The sequence below is a fragment of the Triturus cristatus genome, chromosome 8, assembly GCF_964204655.1.
Source record: "Triturus cristatus chromosome 8, aTriCri1.1, whole genome shotgun sequence".
NCBI lineage: Eukaryota > Metazoa > Chordata > Amphibia > Caudata > Salamandridae > Triturus > Triturus cristatus.
In genome coordinates this window covers 739,020,210-739,036,629 of record NC_140591.1, presented here as the reverse complement: position 1 = coordinate 739,036,629, position 16,420 = coordinate 739,020,210, and the positions used below count along the sequence as shown (strand labels likewise).

Below are 16,420 nucleotides of genomic sequence, written 5' to 3'. Positions count from 1 at the left end.
AATTTGCATAGGCAGAATAGAGACTTCTGGGAAAAGGCCGAAATTACAGTCACAGAAAATGGCTGCATCTATAGAGAACGCTAAGAAGTGTTGGCAGCTTTTCCTCTGACCCTGGCCACTTTTACAAGCAATCCTATGATAGTGAGCAGGACCCACCCTAAAAAGGAAGGGGCATCCACTTGGACCCTTTCCACCTTTTCTAAATCTCGCCTGATCGAGCCTGATTGAGCACTGATTGAGCAGATAAGCACATGTCATTCTCATTTCAGAAAGGTATTGGTTAGCTTGCTGCTAGCAGCTCAGTTATGTTATGATGTTAGAGGCTATGCAAGGAATGCTTTAGTCCAGCGATATGCAGTTTTTATTGCGCCTTGCATTCAGCAGGAAGATCTTTAGCTTGAATCTGTGGCCTAGGTATTCACCTTGGTATTTCTTTTGGCACAAAGTGAAGGAGTATTTGAGAGAAAATGCACAATGTGTTTCTTATGTTGTTATGAACAACTTGTTACTCTTTCTCATTAAGCTTCAGCCACTGCAGAAATATATAAATAAGGGCTGACTTCCTGTAAGACGTGTCCAAAGCTGGGACGGAATAAAAGGAGACACTTGTAAATGATAGTGCTATCGTTTGAGAAAGGGTAAGTTGAGACTGACTTTCATGCGTATTCACAGACCAAGCATCATAAAGATACCAGCATGATCTTCATTGCGGGCTTAGAGCCGGTATTAGCTTTTGAGAGGTAAGAGGATTTTGAGGGCTCGTTGGTCTAGGGGTATGATTCTCGCTTTGGGTGCGAGAGGTCCCGGGTTCAAATCCCGGACGAGCCCTTTTCTTGGTACTCTTTTCAAGTTGTTTTGAAGTTTGCGTTTCAAAACCAACATCAATTTTTTCTTTGCAGTAGTGGATAATTCTTTGCTAGAGTCTCATGCTTCAGCCCTGCCCAGTCTGAGCTAATACCAAACATCTGGTCTTGCATGGCATGTACGAGCGTTCAGCTAGGGATGTCGGGCAGGTTGCATGAAAGAAATCTAAAGCCAGAGGCCCATGGAATAGCCAGTTCGGAGCAGTTTCATTACAGAAAAATCAACTGTAGGTATCTGTTTCTGTAGTGTAGTGGTTATCACGTTTGCCTCACACGCGAAAGGTCCCCGGTTCGAAACCGGGCAGAAACAGTTGTTATATTGTGTTGGCTACAATGTTGATAGGTGCCGTTTTGCCATGGAATTGTCCAAGCCCTGAAGATTATTTCATGCAATCTCGTTCCAAGAAAGGGAATGCTCTCAAAACACTAAAGTAATCGGCGTGTGGATGTATCTGTTTGTTCTCAGACCTTGCTTTCAAAAGAGCCCTGCAATCGGTTCACTGCTCACCTAGAACAAGCATTAACATGGAGAATTGTTGGCACCAACAGGAATCTTATTTTAGTGGAGTGTTTCTGGCTTTGAGTGCAGAGGCCCTCGGCTCAATTCCAAGATGATCCTTCTCAAGGTGATGATACAAATGCATTGTCACCTTTACGTTTAATGTCAGAATCATTTATTTCCAGTTGGTGGTGTAAGAATGTTTGCAACAGTATGGCGATTTTTCCTAGCCATGCATGAATGAAAGCATATCACTCGCCTTTAGGTGTTTTTCTAATACATTGATATTTGCATCTTCCTTCCTAGCCTGCATGTTTGACTATCTTACAGGCTGCATGTAATAAGTATCACATCAGGGCCCTTCTTCTACTCAATTCACAACTGTTCTATCACGACATAGATAAGAAAGCTGCATCTGCTTTTGTTGTGTAGTGGTAATCAGGTTTACCTGACGTGTGAAAGCCCCATGCTTTGAAAGTACACAGTAACAAAGAAACCGATGACTTTTATAAAAAGGTGTCATGTGTGTCTCTTACTTTGCACAAAAAGTGCCAGAGATGACTTCATTTGCAGTCACTTGAAAAGTAGGGATTCTCCAATAAATGGTAAATGGTTGAAACAAATCTGAAGAAATGCATGACATACCTGTGTGTGTGTGTGTACGCATGTATGTATATATAGGGAGAGAGAGAGCGTCAATATAAACAGACTTTATTTCAATCAAGCTGTCTTTTCTATCCTTCAGGAGCAGAATGTTCTGATCATCAGCGCTCCAGAATGTAGTGTTTTCTTGGCAAGCATCACATATTGTGATGTGTTAGCTAAAAGTTCCATATCCTAGAGACTGATATATTCCTCTGTACTTGTACCTTGGGTTTTCATCAAAACCTGGCATCATAAGCAGCTTTCTACTGCCACAGACTGGACAGCGAAACAATTTAAAATATCCCAGAAAAAGAAAATAAGCATGCTTAATCAGAGCTTTCTGGACAGGAAGGACATTTGAGCAAGTGAGGAATAAGCACTGCTTTTGTTAATTTGCAAAGGGAGAATAGAGACTTCTGGGAAAAGGCCGAAATTACAGTCACAGAAAATGGCTGCATCTATAGAGAACGCTAAGAAGTGTTGGCAGCTTTTCCTCTGACCCTGGCCACTTTTACAAGCAATCCTATGATAGTCAGCAGGACCCACCCTAAAAAGGAAGGGGCATCCACTTGGACCCTTTCCACCTTTTCTAAATCTCGCCTGATCGAGCCTGATTGAGCACTGATTGAGCAGATAAGCACATGTCATTCTCATTTCAGAAAGGTATTGGTTAGCTTGCTGCTAGCAGCTCAGTTATGTTATGATGTTAGAGGCTATGCAAGGAATGCTTTAGTCCAGCGATATGCAGTTTTTATTGCGCCTTGCATTCAGCAGGAAGATCTTTAGCTTGAATCTGTGGCCTAGGTATTCACCTTGGTATTTCTTTTGGCACAAAGTGAAGGAGTATTTAAGAGAAAATGCACAATGTGTTTCTTATGTTGTTATGAACAACTTGTTACTCTTTCTCATTAGGCTTCAGCCACTGAAGAAATATATAAATAAGGGCTGACTTCCTGTAAGACGTGTCCAAAGCTGGGACGGAATAAAAGGAGACACTTGTAAATGATAGTGCTATCGTTTGAGAAAGGGTAAGTTGAGACTGACTTTCATGCGTATTCACAGACCAAGCATCATAAAGATACCAGCATGATCTTCATTGCGGGCTTAGAGCCGGTATTAGCTTTTGAGAGGTAAGAGGATTTTGAGGGCTCGTTGGTCTAGGGGTATGATTCTCGCTTTGAGTGCGAGAGGTCCCGGGTTCAAATCCCGGACGAGCCCTTTTCTTGGTACTCTTTTCAAGTTGTTTTGAAGTTTGCGTTTCAAAACCAACATCAATTTTTTCTTTGCAGTAGTGGATAATTCTTTGCTAGAGTCTCATGCTTCAGCCCTGCCCAGTCTGAGCTAATACCAAACATCTGGTCTTGCATGGCATGTACGAGCGTTCAGCTAGGGATGTCGGGCAGGTTGCATGAAAGAAATCTAAAGCCAGAGGCCCATGGAATAGCCAGTTCGGAGCAGTTTCATTACAGAAAAATCAACTGTAGGTATCTGTTTCTGTAGTGTAGTGGTTATCACGTTTGCCTCACACGCGAAAGGTCCCCGGTTCGAAACCGGGCAGAAACAGTTGTTATATTGTGTTGGCTACAATGTTGATAGGTGCCGTTTTGCCATGGAATTGTCCAAGCCCTGAAGATTATTTCATGCAATCTCGTTCCAAGAAAGGGAATTCTCTCAAAACACTAAAGTAATCGGCGTGTGGATGTATCTGTTGGTTCTCAGACCTTGCTTTCAAAAGAGCCATGCAATCGGTTCACTGCTCACCTAGAACAAGCATTAACATGGAGAATTGTTGGCACCAACAGGAATCTTATTTTAGTGGAGTGTTTCTGGCTTTGAGTGCAGAGGCCCTCGGCTCAATTCCAAGATGATCCTTCTCAAGGTGATGATACAAATGCATTGTCACCTTTACGTTTAATGTCAGAATCATTTATTTCCAGTTGGTGGTGTAAGAATGTTTGCAACAGTATGGCGATTTTTCCTAGCCATGCATGAATGAAAGCATATCACTCGCCTTTAGGTGTTTTTCTAATACATTGATATTTGCATCTTCCTTCTTAGCCTGCATGTTTGACTATCTTACAGGCTGCATGTAATAAGTATCACATCAGGGCCCTTCTTCTACTCAATTCACAACTGTTCTATCACGACATAGATAAGAAAGCTGCATCTGCTTTTGTTGTGTAGTGGTAATCAGGTTTACCTGACGTGTGAAAGCCCCATGCTTTGAAAGTACACAGTAACAAAGAAACCGATGACTTTTATAAAAAGGTGTCATGTGTGTCTCTTACTTTGCACAAAAAGTGCCAGAGATGACTTCATTTGCAATCACTTGAAAAGTAGGGATTCTCCAATAAATGGTAAATGGTTGAAACAAATCTGAAGAAATGCATGACATACCTGTGTGTGTGTGTGTACGCATGTATGTATATATAGGGAGAGAGAGAGCGTCAATATAAACAGACTTTATTTCAATCAAGCTGTCTTTTCTATCCTTCAGGAGCAGAATGTTCTGATCATCAGCGCTCCAGAATGTAGTGTTTTCTTGGCAAGCATCACATATTGTGATGTGTTAGCTAAAAGTTCCATATCCTAGAGACTGATATATTCCTCTGTACTTGTACCTTGGGGATTCATCAAAACCTGGCATCATAAGCAGCTTTCTACTGCCATAGACTGGACAGCGAAACAATTTAAAATATCCCAGAAAAAGAAAATAAGCATGCTTAATCAGAGCTTTCTGGACAGGAAGGACATTTGAGCAAGTGAGGAATAAGCACTGCTTTTGTTAATTTGCATAGGCAGAATAGAGACTTCTGGGAAAAGGCCGAAATTACAGTCACAGAAAATGGCTGCATCTATAGAGAACGCTAAGAAGTGTTGGCAGCTTTTCCTCTGACCCTGACCACTTTTACAAGCAATCCTATGATAGTCAGCAGGACCCACCCTAAAAAGGAAGGGGCATCCACTTGGACCCTTTCCACCTTTTCTAAATCTCGCCTGATTGAGCACTGATTGAGCAGATAAGCACATGTCATTCTCATTTCAGAAAGGTATTGGTTAGCTTGCTGCTAGCAGCTCAGTTATGTTATGATGTTAGAGGCTATGCAAGGAATGCTTTCGTCCAGCGATATGCAGTTTTTATTGCGCCTTGCATTCAGCAGGAAGATCTTTAGCTTGAATCTGTGACCTAGGTATTCACCTTGGTATTTCTTTTGGCACAAAGTGAAGGAGTATTTGAGAGAAAATGCACAATGTGTTTCTTATGTTGTTATGAACAACTTGTTACTCTTTCTCATTAAGCTTCAGCCACTGCAGAAATATATAAATAAGGGCTGACTTCCTGTAAGACGTGTCCAAAGCTGGGACGGAATAAAAGGAGACACTTGTAAATGATAGTGCTATCGTTTGAGAAAGGGTAAGTTGAGACTGACTTTCATGCGTATTCACAGACCAAGCATCATAAAGATACCAGCATGATCTTCATTGCGGGCTTAGAGCCGGTATTAGCTTTTGAGAGGTAAGAGGATTTTGAGGGCTCGTTGGTCTAGGGGTATGATTCTCGCTTTGGGTGCGAGAGGTCCCGGGTTCAAATCCCGGACCAGCCCTTTTCTTGGTACTCTTTTCAAGTTGTTTTGAAGTTTGCGTTTCAAAACCAACATCAATTTTTTCTTTGCAGTAGTGGATAATTCTTTGCTAGAGTCTCATGCTTCAGCCCTGCCCAGTCTGAGCTAATACCAAACATCTGGTCTTGCATGGCATGTACGAGCGTTCAGCTAGGGATGTCGGGCAGGTTGCATGAAAGAAATCTAAAGCCAGAGGCCCATGGAATAGCCAGTTCGGAGCAGTTTCATTACAGAAAAATCAACTGTAGGTATCTGTTTCTGTAGTGTAGTGGTTATCACGTTTGCCTCACACGCGAAAGGTCCCCGGTTCGAAACCGGGCAGAAACAGTTGTTATATTGTGTTGGCTACAATGTTGATAGGTGCCGTTTTGCCATGGAATTGTCCAAGCCCTGAAGATTATTTCATGCAATCTCGTTCCAAGAAAGGGAATGCTCTCAAAACACTAAAGTAATCGGCGTGTGGATGTATCTGTTTGTTCTCAGACCTTGCTTTCAAAAGAGCCCTGCAATCGGTTCACTGCTCACCTAGAACAAGCATTAACATGGAGAATTGTTGGCACCAACAGGAATCTTATTTTAGTGGAGTGTTTCTGGCTTTGAGTGCAGAGGCCCTCGGCTCAATTCCAAGATGATCCTTCTCAAGGTGATGATACAAATGCATTGTCACCTTTACGTTTAATGTCAGAATCATTTATTTCCAGTTGGTGGTGTAAGAATGTTTGCAACAGTATGGCGATTTTTCCTAGCCATGCATGAATGAAAGCATATCACTCGCCTTTAGGTGTTTTTCTAATACATTGATATTTGCATCTTCCTTCCTAGCCTGCATGTTTGACTATCTTACAGGCTGCATGTAATAAGTATCACATCAGGGCCCTTCTTCTACTCAATTCACAACTGTTCTATCACGACATAGATAAGAAAGCTGCATCTGCTTTTGTTGTGTAGTGGTAATCAGGTTTACCTGACGTGTGAAAGCCCCATGCTTTGAAAGTACACAGTAACAAAGAAACCGATGACTTTTATAAAAAGGTGTCATGTGTGTCTCTTACTTTGCACAAAAAGTGCCAGAGATGACTTCATTTGCAGTCACTTGAAAAGTAGGGATTCTCCAATAAATGGTAAATGGTTGAAACAAATCTGAAGAAATGCATGACATACCTGTGTGTGTGTGTGTACGCATGTATGTATATATAGGGAGAGAGAGAGCGTCAATATAAACAGACTTTATTTCAATCAAGCTGTCTTTTCTATCCTTCAGGAGCAGAATGTTCTGATCATCAGCGCTCCAGAATGTAGTGTTTTCTTGGCAAGCATCACATATTGTGATGTGTTAGCTAAAAGTTCCATATCCTAGAGACTGATATATTCCTCTGTACTTGTACCTTGGGTTTTCATCAAAACCTGGCATCATAAGCAGCTTTCTACTGCCACAGACTGGACAGCGAAACAATTTAAAATATCCCAGAAAAAGAAAATAAGCATGCTTAATCAGAGCTTTCTGGACAGGAAGGACATTTGAGCAAGTGAGGAATAAGCACTGCTTTTGTTAATTTGCATAGGCAGAATAGAGACTTCTGGGAAAAGGCCGAAATTACAGTCACAGAAAATGGCTGCATCTATAGAGAACGCTAAGAAGTGTTGGCAGCTTTTCCTCTGACCCTGGCCACTTTTACAAGCAATCCTATGATAGTGAGCAGGACCCACCCTAAAAAGGAAGGGGCATCCACTTGGACCCTTTCCACCTTTTCTAAATCTCGCCTGATCGAGCCTGATTGAGCACTGATTGAGCAGATAAGCACATGTCATTCTCATTTCAGAAAGGTATTGGTTAGCTTGCTGCTAGCAGCTCAGTTATGTTATGATGTTAGAGGCTATGCAAGGAATGCTTTAGTCCAGCGATATGCAGTTTTTATTGCGCCTTGCATTCAGCAGGAAGATCTTTAGCTTGAATCTGTGGCCTAGGTATTCACCTTGGTATTTCTTTTGGCACAAAGTGAAGGAGTATTTGAGAGAAAATGCACAATGTGTTTCTTATGTTGTTATGAACAACTTGTTACTCTTTCTCATTAAGCTTCAGCCACTGCAGAAATATATAAATAAGGGCTGACTTCCTGTAAGACGTGTCCAAAGCTGGGACGGAATAAAAGGAGACACTTGTAAATGATAGTGCTATCGTTTGAGAAAGGGTAAGTTGAGACTGACTTTCATGCGTATTCACAGACCAAGCATCATAAAGATACCAGCATGATCTTCATTGCGGGCTTAGAGCCGGTATTAGCTTTTGAGAGGTAAGAGGATTTTGAGGGCTCGTTGGTCTAGGGGTATGATTCTCGCTTTGGGTGCGAGAGGTCCCGGGTTCAAATCCCGGACGAGCCCTTTTCTTGGTACTCTTTTCAAGTTGTTTTGAAGTTTGCGTTTCAAAACCAACATCAATTTTTTCTTTGCAGTAGTGGATAATTCTTTGCTAGAGTCTCATGCTTCAGCCCTGCCCAGTCTGAGCTAATACCAAACATCTGGTCTTGCATGGCATGTACGAGCGTTCAGCTAGGGATGTCGGGCAGGTTGCATGAAAGAAATCTAAAGCCAGAGGCCCATGGAATAGCCAGTTCGGAGCAGTTTCATTACAGAAAAATCAACTGTAGGTATCTGTTTCTGTAGTGTAGTGGTTATCACGTTTGCCTCACACGCGAAAGGTCCCCGGTTCGAAACCGGGCAGAAACAGTTGTTATATTGTGTTGGCTACAATGTTGATAGGTGCCGTTTTGCCATGGAATTGTCCAAGCCCTGAAGATTATTTCATGCAATCTCGTTCCAAGAAAGGGAATGCTCTCAAAACACTAAAGTAATCGGCGTGTGGATGTATCTGTTTGTTCTCAGACCTTGCTTTCAAAAGAGCCCTGCAATCGGTTCACTGCTCACCTAGAACAAGCATTAACATGGAGAATTGTTGGCACCAACAGGAATCTTATTTTAGTGGAGTGTTTCTGGCTTTGAGTGCAGAGGCCCTCGGCTCAATTCCAAGATGATCCTTCTCAAGGTGATGATACAAATGCATTGTCACCTTTACGTTTAATGTCAGAATCATTTATTTCCAGTTGGTGGTGTAAGAATGTTTGCAACAGTATGGCGATTTTTCCTAGCCATGCATGAATGAAAGCATATCACTCGCCTTTAGGTGTTTTTCTAATACATTGATATTTGCATCTTCCTTCCTAGCCTGCATGTTTGACTATCTTACAGGCTGCATGTAATAAGTATCACATCAGGGCCCTTCTTCTACTCAATTCACAACTGTTCTATCACGACATAGATAAGAAAGCTGCATCTGCTTTTGTTGTGTAGTGGTAATCAGGTTTACCTGACGTGTGAAAGCCCCATGCTTTGAAAGTACACAGTAACAAAGAAACCGATGACTTTTATAAAAAGGTGTCATGTGTGTCTCTTACTTTGCACAAAAAGTGCCAGAGATGACTTCATTTGCAGTCACTTGAAAAGTAGGGATTCTCCAATAAATGGTAAATGGTTGAAACAAATCTGAAGAAATGCATGACATACCTGTGTGTGTGTGTGTACGCATGTATGTATATATAGGGAGAGAGAGAGCGTCAATATAAACAGACTTTATTTCAATCAAGCTGTCTTTTCTATCCTTCAGGAGCAGAATGTTCTGATCATCAGCGCTCCAGAATGTAGTGTTTTCTTGGCAAGCATCACATATTGTGATGTGTTAGCTAAAAGTTCCATATCCTAGAGACTGATATATTCCTCTGTACTTGTACCTTGGGTTTTCATCAAAACCTGGCATCATAAGCAGCTTTCTACTGCCACAGACTGGACAGCGAAACAATTTAAAATATCCCAGAAAAAGAAAATAAGCATGCTTAATCAGAGCTTTCTGGACAGGAAGGACATTTGAGCAAGTGAGGAATAAGCACTGCTTTTGTTAATTTGCATAGGCAGAATAGAGACTTCTGGGAAAAGGCCGAAATTACAGTCACAGAAAATGGCTGCATCTATAGAGAACGCTAAGAAGTGTTGGCAGCTTTTCCTCTGACCCTGGCCACTTTTACAAGCAATCCTATGATAGTCAGCAGGACCCACCCTAAAAAGGAAGGGGCATCCACTTGGACCCTTTCCACCTTTTCTAAATCTCGCCTGATCGAGCCTGATTGAGCACTGATTGAGCAGATAAGCACATGTCATTCTCATTTCAGAAAGGTATTGGTTAGCTTGCTGCTAGCAGCTCAGTTATGTTATGATGTTAGAGGCTATGCAAGGAATGCTTTAGTCCAGCGATATGCAGTTTTTATTGCGCCTTGCATTCAGCAGGAAGATCTTTAGCTTGAATCTGTGGCCTAGGTATTCACCTTGGTATTTCTTTTGGCACAAAGTGAAGGAGTATTTAAGAGAAAATGCACAATGTGTTTCTTATGTTGTTATGAACAACTTGTTACTCTTTCTCATTAGGCTTCAGCCACTGAAGAAATATATAAATAAGGGCTGACTTCCTGTAAGACGTGTCCAAAGCTGGGACGGAATAAAAGGAGACACTTGTAAATGATAGTGCTATCGTTTGAGAAAGGGTAAGTTGAGACTGACTTTCATGCGTATTCACAGACCAAGCATCATAAAGATACCAGCATGATCTTCATTGCGGGCTTAGAGCCGGTATTAGCTTTTGAGAGGTAAGAGGATTTTGAGGGCTCGTTGGTCTAGGGGTATGATTCTCGCTTTGAGTGCGAGAGGTCCCGGGTTCAAATCCCGGACGAGCCCTTTTCTTGGTACTCTTTTCAAGTTGTTTTGAAGTTTGCGTTTCAAAACCAACATCAATTTTTTCTTTGCAGTAGTGGATAATTCTTTGCTAGAGTCTCATGCTTCAGCCCTGCCCAGTCTGAGCTAATACCAAACATCTGGTCTTGCATGGCATGTACGAGCGTTCAGCTAGGGATGTCGGGCAGGTTGCATGAAAGAAATCTAAAGCCAGAGGCCCATGGAATAGCCAGTTCGGAGCAGTTTCATTACAGAAAAATCAACTGTAGGTATCTGTTTCTGTAGTGTAGTGGTTATCACGTTTGCCTCACACGCGAAAGGTCCCCGGTTCGAAACTGGGCAGAAACAGTTGTTATATTGTGTTGGCTACAATGTTGATAGGTGCCGTTTTGCCATGGAATTGTCCAAGCCCTGAAGATTATTTCATGCAATCTCGTTCCAAGAAAGGGAATTCTCTCAAAACACTAAAGTAATCGGCGTGTGGATGTATCTGTTGGTTCTCAGACCTTGCTTTCAAAAGAGCCATGCAATCGGTTCACTGCTCACCTAGAACAAGCATTAACATGGAGAATTGTTGGCACCAACAGGAATCTTATTTTAGTGGAGTGTTTCTGGCTTTGAGTGCAGAGGCCCTCGGCTCAATTCCAAGATGATCCTTCTCAAGGTGATGATACAAATGCATTGTCACCTTTACGTTTAATGTCAGAATCATTTATTTCCAGTTGGTGGTGTAAGAATGTTTGCAACAGTATGGCGATTTTTCCTAGCCATGCATGAATGAAAGCATATCACTCGCCTTTAGGTGTTTTTCTAATACATTGATATTTGCATCTTCCTTCTTAGCCTGCATGTTTGACTATCTTACAGGCTGCATGTAATAAGTATCACATCAGGGCCCTTCTTCTACTCAATTCACAACTGTTCTATCACGACATAGATAAGAAAGCTGCATCTGCTTTTGTTGTGTAGTGGTAATCAGGTTTACCTGACGTGTGAAAGCCCCATGCTTTGAAAGTACACAGTAACAAAGAAACCGATGACTTTTATAAAAAGGTGTCATGTGTGTCTCTTACTTTGCACAAAAAGTGCCAGAGATGACTTCATTTGCAATCACTTGAAAAGTAGGGATTCTCCAATAAATGGTAAATGGTTGAAACAAATCTGAAGAAATGCATGACATACCTGTGTGTGTGTGTGTACGCATGTATGTATATATAGGGAGAGAGAGAGCGTCAATATAAACAGACTTTATTTCAATCAAGCTGTCTTTTCTATCCTTCAGGAGCAGAATGTTCTGATCATCAGCGCTCCAGAATGTAGTGTTTTCTTGGCAAGCATCACATATTGTGATGTGTTAGCTAAAAGTTCCATATCCTAGAGACTGATATATTCCTCTGTACTTGTACCTTGGGGATTCATCAAAACCTGGCATCATAAGCAGCTTTCTACTGCCACAGACTGGACAGCGAAACAATTTAAAATATCCCAGAAAAAGAAAATAAGCATGCTTAATCAGAGCTTTCTGGACAGGAAGGACATTTGAGCAAGTGAGGAATAAGCACTGCTTTTGTTAATTTGCATAGGCAGAATAGAGACTTCTGGGAAAAGGCCGAAATTACAGTCACAGAAAATGGCTGCATCTATAGAGAACGCTAAGAAGTGTTGGCAGCTTTTCCTCTGACCCTGGCCACTTTTACAAGCAATCCTATGATAGTCAGCAGGACCCACCCTAAAAAGGAAGGGGCATCCACTTGGACCCTTTCCACCTTTTCTAAATCTCGCCTGATCGAGCCTGATTGAGCACTGATTGAGCAGATAAGCACATGTCATTCTCATTTCAGAAAGGTATTGGTTAGCTTGCTGCTAGCAGCTCAGTTATGTTATGATGTTAGAGGCTATGCAAGGAATGCTTTAGTCCAGCGATATGCAGTTTTTATTGCGCCTTGCATTCAGCAGGAAGATCTTTAGCTTGAATCTGTGGCCTAGGTATTCACCTTGGTATTTCTTTTGGCACAAAGTGAAGGAGTATTTAAGAGAAAATGCACAATGTGTTTCTTATGTTGTTATGAACAACTTGTTACTCTTTCTCATTAGGCTTCAGCCACTGAAGAAATATATAAATAAGGGCTGACTTCCTGTAAGACGTGTCCAAAGCTGGGACGGAATAAAAGGAGACACTTGTAAATGATAGTGCTATCGTTTGAGAAAGGGTAAGTTGAGACTGACTTTCATGCGTATTCACAGACCAAGCATCATAAAGATACCAGCATGATCTTCATTGCGGGCTTAGAGCCGGTATTAGCTTTTGAGAGGTAAGAGGATTTTGAGGGCTCGTTGGTCTAGGGGTATGATTCTCGCTTTGAGTGCGAGAGGTCCCGGGTTCAAATCCCGGACGAGCCCTTTTCTTGGTACTCTTTTCAAGTTGTTTTGAAGTTTGCGTTTCAAAACCAACATCAATTTTTTCTTTGCAGTAGTGGATAATTCTTTGCTAGAGTCTCATGCTTCAGCCCTGCCCAGTCTGAGCTAATACCAAACATCTGGTCTTGCATGGCATGTACGAGCGTTCAGCTAGGGATGTCGGGCAGGTTGCATGAAAGAAATCTAAAGCCAGAGGCCCATGGAATAGCCAGTTCGGAGCAGTTTCATTACAGAAAAATCAACTGTAGGTATCTGTTTCTGTAGTGTAGTGGTTATCACGTTTGCCTCACACGCGAAAGGTCCCCGGTTCGAAACCGGGCAGAAACAGTTGTTATATTGTGTTGGCTACAATGTTGATAGGTGCCGTTTTGCCATGGAATTGTCCAAGCCCTGAAGATTATTTCATGCAATCTCGTTCCAAGAAAGGGAATTCTCTCAAAACACTAAAGTAATCGGCGTGTGGATGTATCTGTTGGTTCTCAGACCTTGCTTTCAAAAGAGCCATGCAATCGGTTCACTGCTCACCTAGAACAAGCATTAACATGGAGAATTGTTGGCACCAACAGGAATCTTATTTTAGTGGAGTGTTTCTGGCTTTGAGTGCAGAGGCCCTCGGCTCAATTCCAAGATGATCCTTCTCAAGGTGATGATACAAATGCATTGTCACCTTTACGTTTAATGTCAGAATCATTTATTTCCAGTTGGTGGTGTAAGAATGTTTGCAACAGTATGGCGATTTTTCCTAGCCATGCATGAATGAAAGCATATCACTCGCCTTTAGGTGTTTTTCTAATACATTGATATTTGCATCTTCCTTCTTAGCCTGCATGTTTGACTATCTTACAGGCTGCATGTAATAAGTATCACATCAGGGCCCTTCTTCTACTCAATTCACAACTGTTCTATCACGACATAGATAAGAAAGCTGCATCTGCTTTTGTTGTGTAGTGGTAATCAGGTTTACCTGACGTGTGAAAGCCCCATGCTTTGAAAGTACACAGTAACAAAGAAACCGATGACTTTTATAAAAAGGTGTCATGTGTGTCTCTTACTTTGCACAAAAAGTGCCAGAGATGACTTCATTTGCAATCACTTGAAAAGTAGGGATTCTCCAATAAATGGTAAATGGTTGAAACAAATCTGAAGAAATGCATGACATACCTGTGTGTGTGTGTGTACGCATGTATGTATATATAGGGAGAGAGAGAGCGTCAATATAAACAGACTTTATTTCAATCAAGCTGTCTTTTCTATCCTTCAGGAGCAGAATGTTCTGATCATCAGCGCTCCAGAATGTAGTGTTTTCTTGGCAAGCATCACATATTGTGATGTGTTAGCTAAAAGTTCCATATCCTAGAGACTGATATATTCCTCTGTACTTGTACCTTGGGGATTCATCAAAACCTGGCATCATAAGCAGCTTTCTACTGCCATAGACTGGACAGCGAAACAATTTAAAATATCCCAGAAAAAGAAAATAAGCATGCTTAATCAGAGCTTTCTGGACAGGAAGGACATTTGAGCAAGTGAGGAATAAGCACTGCTTTTGTTAATTTGCATAGGCAGAATAGAGACTTCTGGGAAAAGGCCGAAATTACAGTCACAGAAAATGGCTGCATCTATAGAGAACGCTAAGAAGTGTTGGCAGCTTTTCCTCTGACCCTGACCACTTTTACAAGCAATCCTATGATAGTCAGCAGGACCCACCCTAAAAAGGAAGGGGCATCCACTTGGACCCTTTCCACCTTTTCTAAATCTCGCCTGATTGAGCACTGATTGAGCAGATAAGCACATGTCATTCTCATTTCAGAAAGGTATTGGTTAGCTTGCTGCTAGCAGCTCAGTTATGTTATGATGTTAGAGGCTATGCAAGGAATGCTTTCGTCCAGCGATATGCAGTTTTTATTGCGCCTTGCATTCAGCAGGAAGATCTTTAGCTTGAATCTGTGACCTAGGTATTCACCTTGGTATTTCTTTTGGCACAAAGTGAAGGAGTATTTGAGAGAAAATGCACAATGTGTTTCTTATGTTGTTATGAACAACTTGTTACTCTTTCTCATTAAGCTTCAGCCACTGCAGAAATATATAAATAAGGGCTGACTTCCTGTAAGACGTGTCCAAAGCTGGGACGGAATAAAAGGAGACACTTGTAAATGATAGTGCTATCGTTTGAGAAAGGGTAAGTTGAGACTGACTTTCATGCGTATTCACAGACCAAGCATCATAAAGATACCAGCATGATCTTCATTGCGGGCTTAGAGCCGGTATTAGCTTTTGAGAGGTAAGAGGATTTTGAGGGCTCGTTGGTCTAGAGGTATGATTCTCGCTTTGGGTGCGAGAGGTCCCGGGTTCAAATCCCGGACCAGCCCTTTTCTTGGTACTCTTTTCAAGTTGTTTTGAAGTTTGCGTTTCAAAACCAACATCAATTTTTTCTTTGCAGTAGTGGATAATTCTTTGCTAGAGTCTCATGCTTCAGCCCTGCCCAGTCTGAGCTAATACCAAACATCTGGTCTTGCATGGCATGTACGAGCGTTCAGCTAGGGATGTCGGGCAGGTTGCATGAAAGAAATCTAAAGCCAGAGGCCCATGGAATAGCCAGTTCGGAGCAGTTTCATTACAGAAAAATCAACTGTAGGTATCTGTTTCTGTAGTGTAGTGGTTATCACGTTTGCCTCACACGCGAAAGGTCCCCGGTTCGAAACCGGGCAGAAACAGTTGTTATATTGTGTTGGCTACAATGTTGATAGGTGCCGTTTTGCCATGGAATTGTCCAAGCCCTGAAGATTATTTCATGCAATCTCGTTCCAAGAAAGGGAATGCTCTCAAAACACTAAAGTAATCGGCGTGTGGATGTATCTGTTTGTTCTCAGACCTTGCTTTCAAAAGAGCCCTGCAATCGGTTCACTGCTCACCTAGAACAAGCATTAACATGGAGAATTGTTGGCACCAACAGGAATCTTATTTTAGTGGAGTGTTTCTGGCTTTGAGTGCAGAGGCCCTCGGCTCAATTCCAAGATGATCCTTCTCAAGGTGATGATACAAATGCATTGTCACCTTTACGTTTAATGTCAGAATCATTTATTTCCAGTTGGTGGTGTAAGAATGTTTGCAACAGTATGGCGATTTTTCCTAGCCATGCATGAATGAAAGCATATCACTCGCCTTTAGGTGTTTTTCTAATACATTGATATTTGCATCTTCCTTCCTAGCCTGCATGTTTGACTATCTTACAGGCTGCATGTAATAAGTATCACATCAGGGCCCTTCTTCTACTCAATTCACAACTGTTCTATCACGACATAGATAAGAAAGCTGCATCTGCTTTTGTTGTGTAGTGGTAATCAGGTTTACCTGACGTGTGAAAGCCCCATGCTTTGAAAGTACACAGTAACAAAGAAACCGATGACTTTTATAAAAAGGTGTCATGTGTGTCTCTTACTTTGCACAAAAAGTGCCAGAGATGACTTCATTTGCAGTCACTTGAAAAGTAGGGATTCTCCAATAAATGGTAAATGGTTGAAACAAATCTGAAGAAATGCATGACATACCTGTGTGTGTGTGTGTACGCATGTATGTATATATAGGGAGAGAGAGAGCGT

At 41.7% G+C, this 16,420-nt stretch overlaps 5 non-coding genes across 5 annotated transcripts; all 5 read left to right on the top strand.

Annotated features, from left to right (window-relative positions):
* The first annotated feature begins 756 nt into the window (after positions 1-756).
* TRNAP-UGG (transfer RNA proline (anticodon UGG)) lies at positions 757-828 on the top strand. Its single transcript has one exon. It is a non-coding gene; the product is annotated as a tRNA-Pro (tRNA).
* A 2,325-nt stretch (positions 829-3,153) lies between these two features.
* On the top strand, positions 3,154-3,225 carry TRNAS-UGA (transfer RNA serine (anticodon UGA)). Its single transcript has one exon. It is a non-coding gene; the product is annotated as a tRNA-Ser (tRNA).
* Positions 3,226-7,937: 4,712 nt separating this feature from the next.
* On the top strand, positions 7,938-8,009 carry TRNAP-UGG (transfer RNA proline (anticodon UGG)). The gene has a single exon. It is a non-coding gene; the product is annotated as a tRNA-Pro (tRNA).
* A 2,325-nt stretch (positions 8,010-10,334) lies between these two features.
* TRNAS-UGA (transfer RNA serine (anticodon UGA)) lies at positions 10,335-10,406 on the top strand. Its single transcript has one exon. It is a non-coding gene; the product is annotated as a tRNA-Ser (tRNA).
* Positions 10,407-12,731: 2,325 nt separating this feature from the next.
* On the top strand, positions 12,732-12,803 carry TRNAS-UGA (transfer RNA serine (anticodon UGA)). The gene has a single exon. It is a non-coding gene; the product is annotated as a tRNA-Ser (tRNA).
* Positions 12,804-16,420: the final 3,617 nt, after the last annotated feature.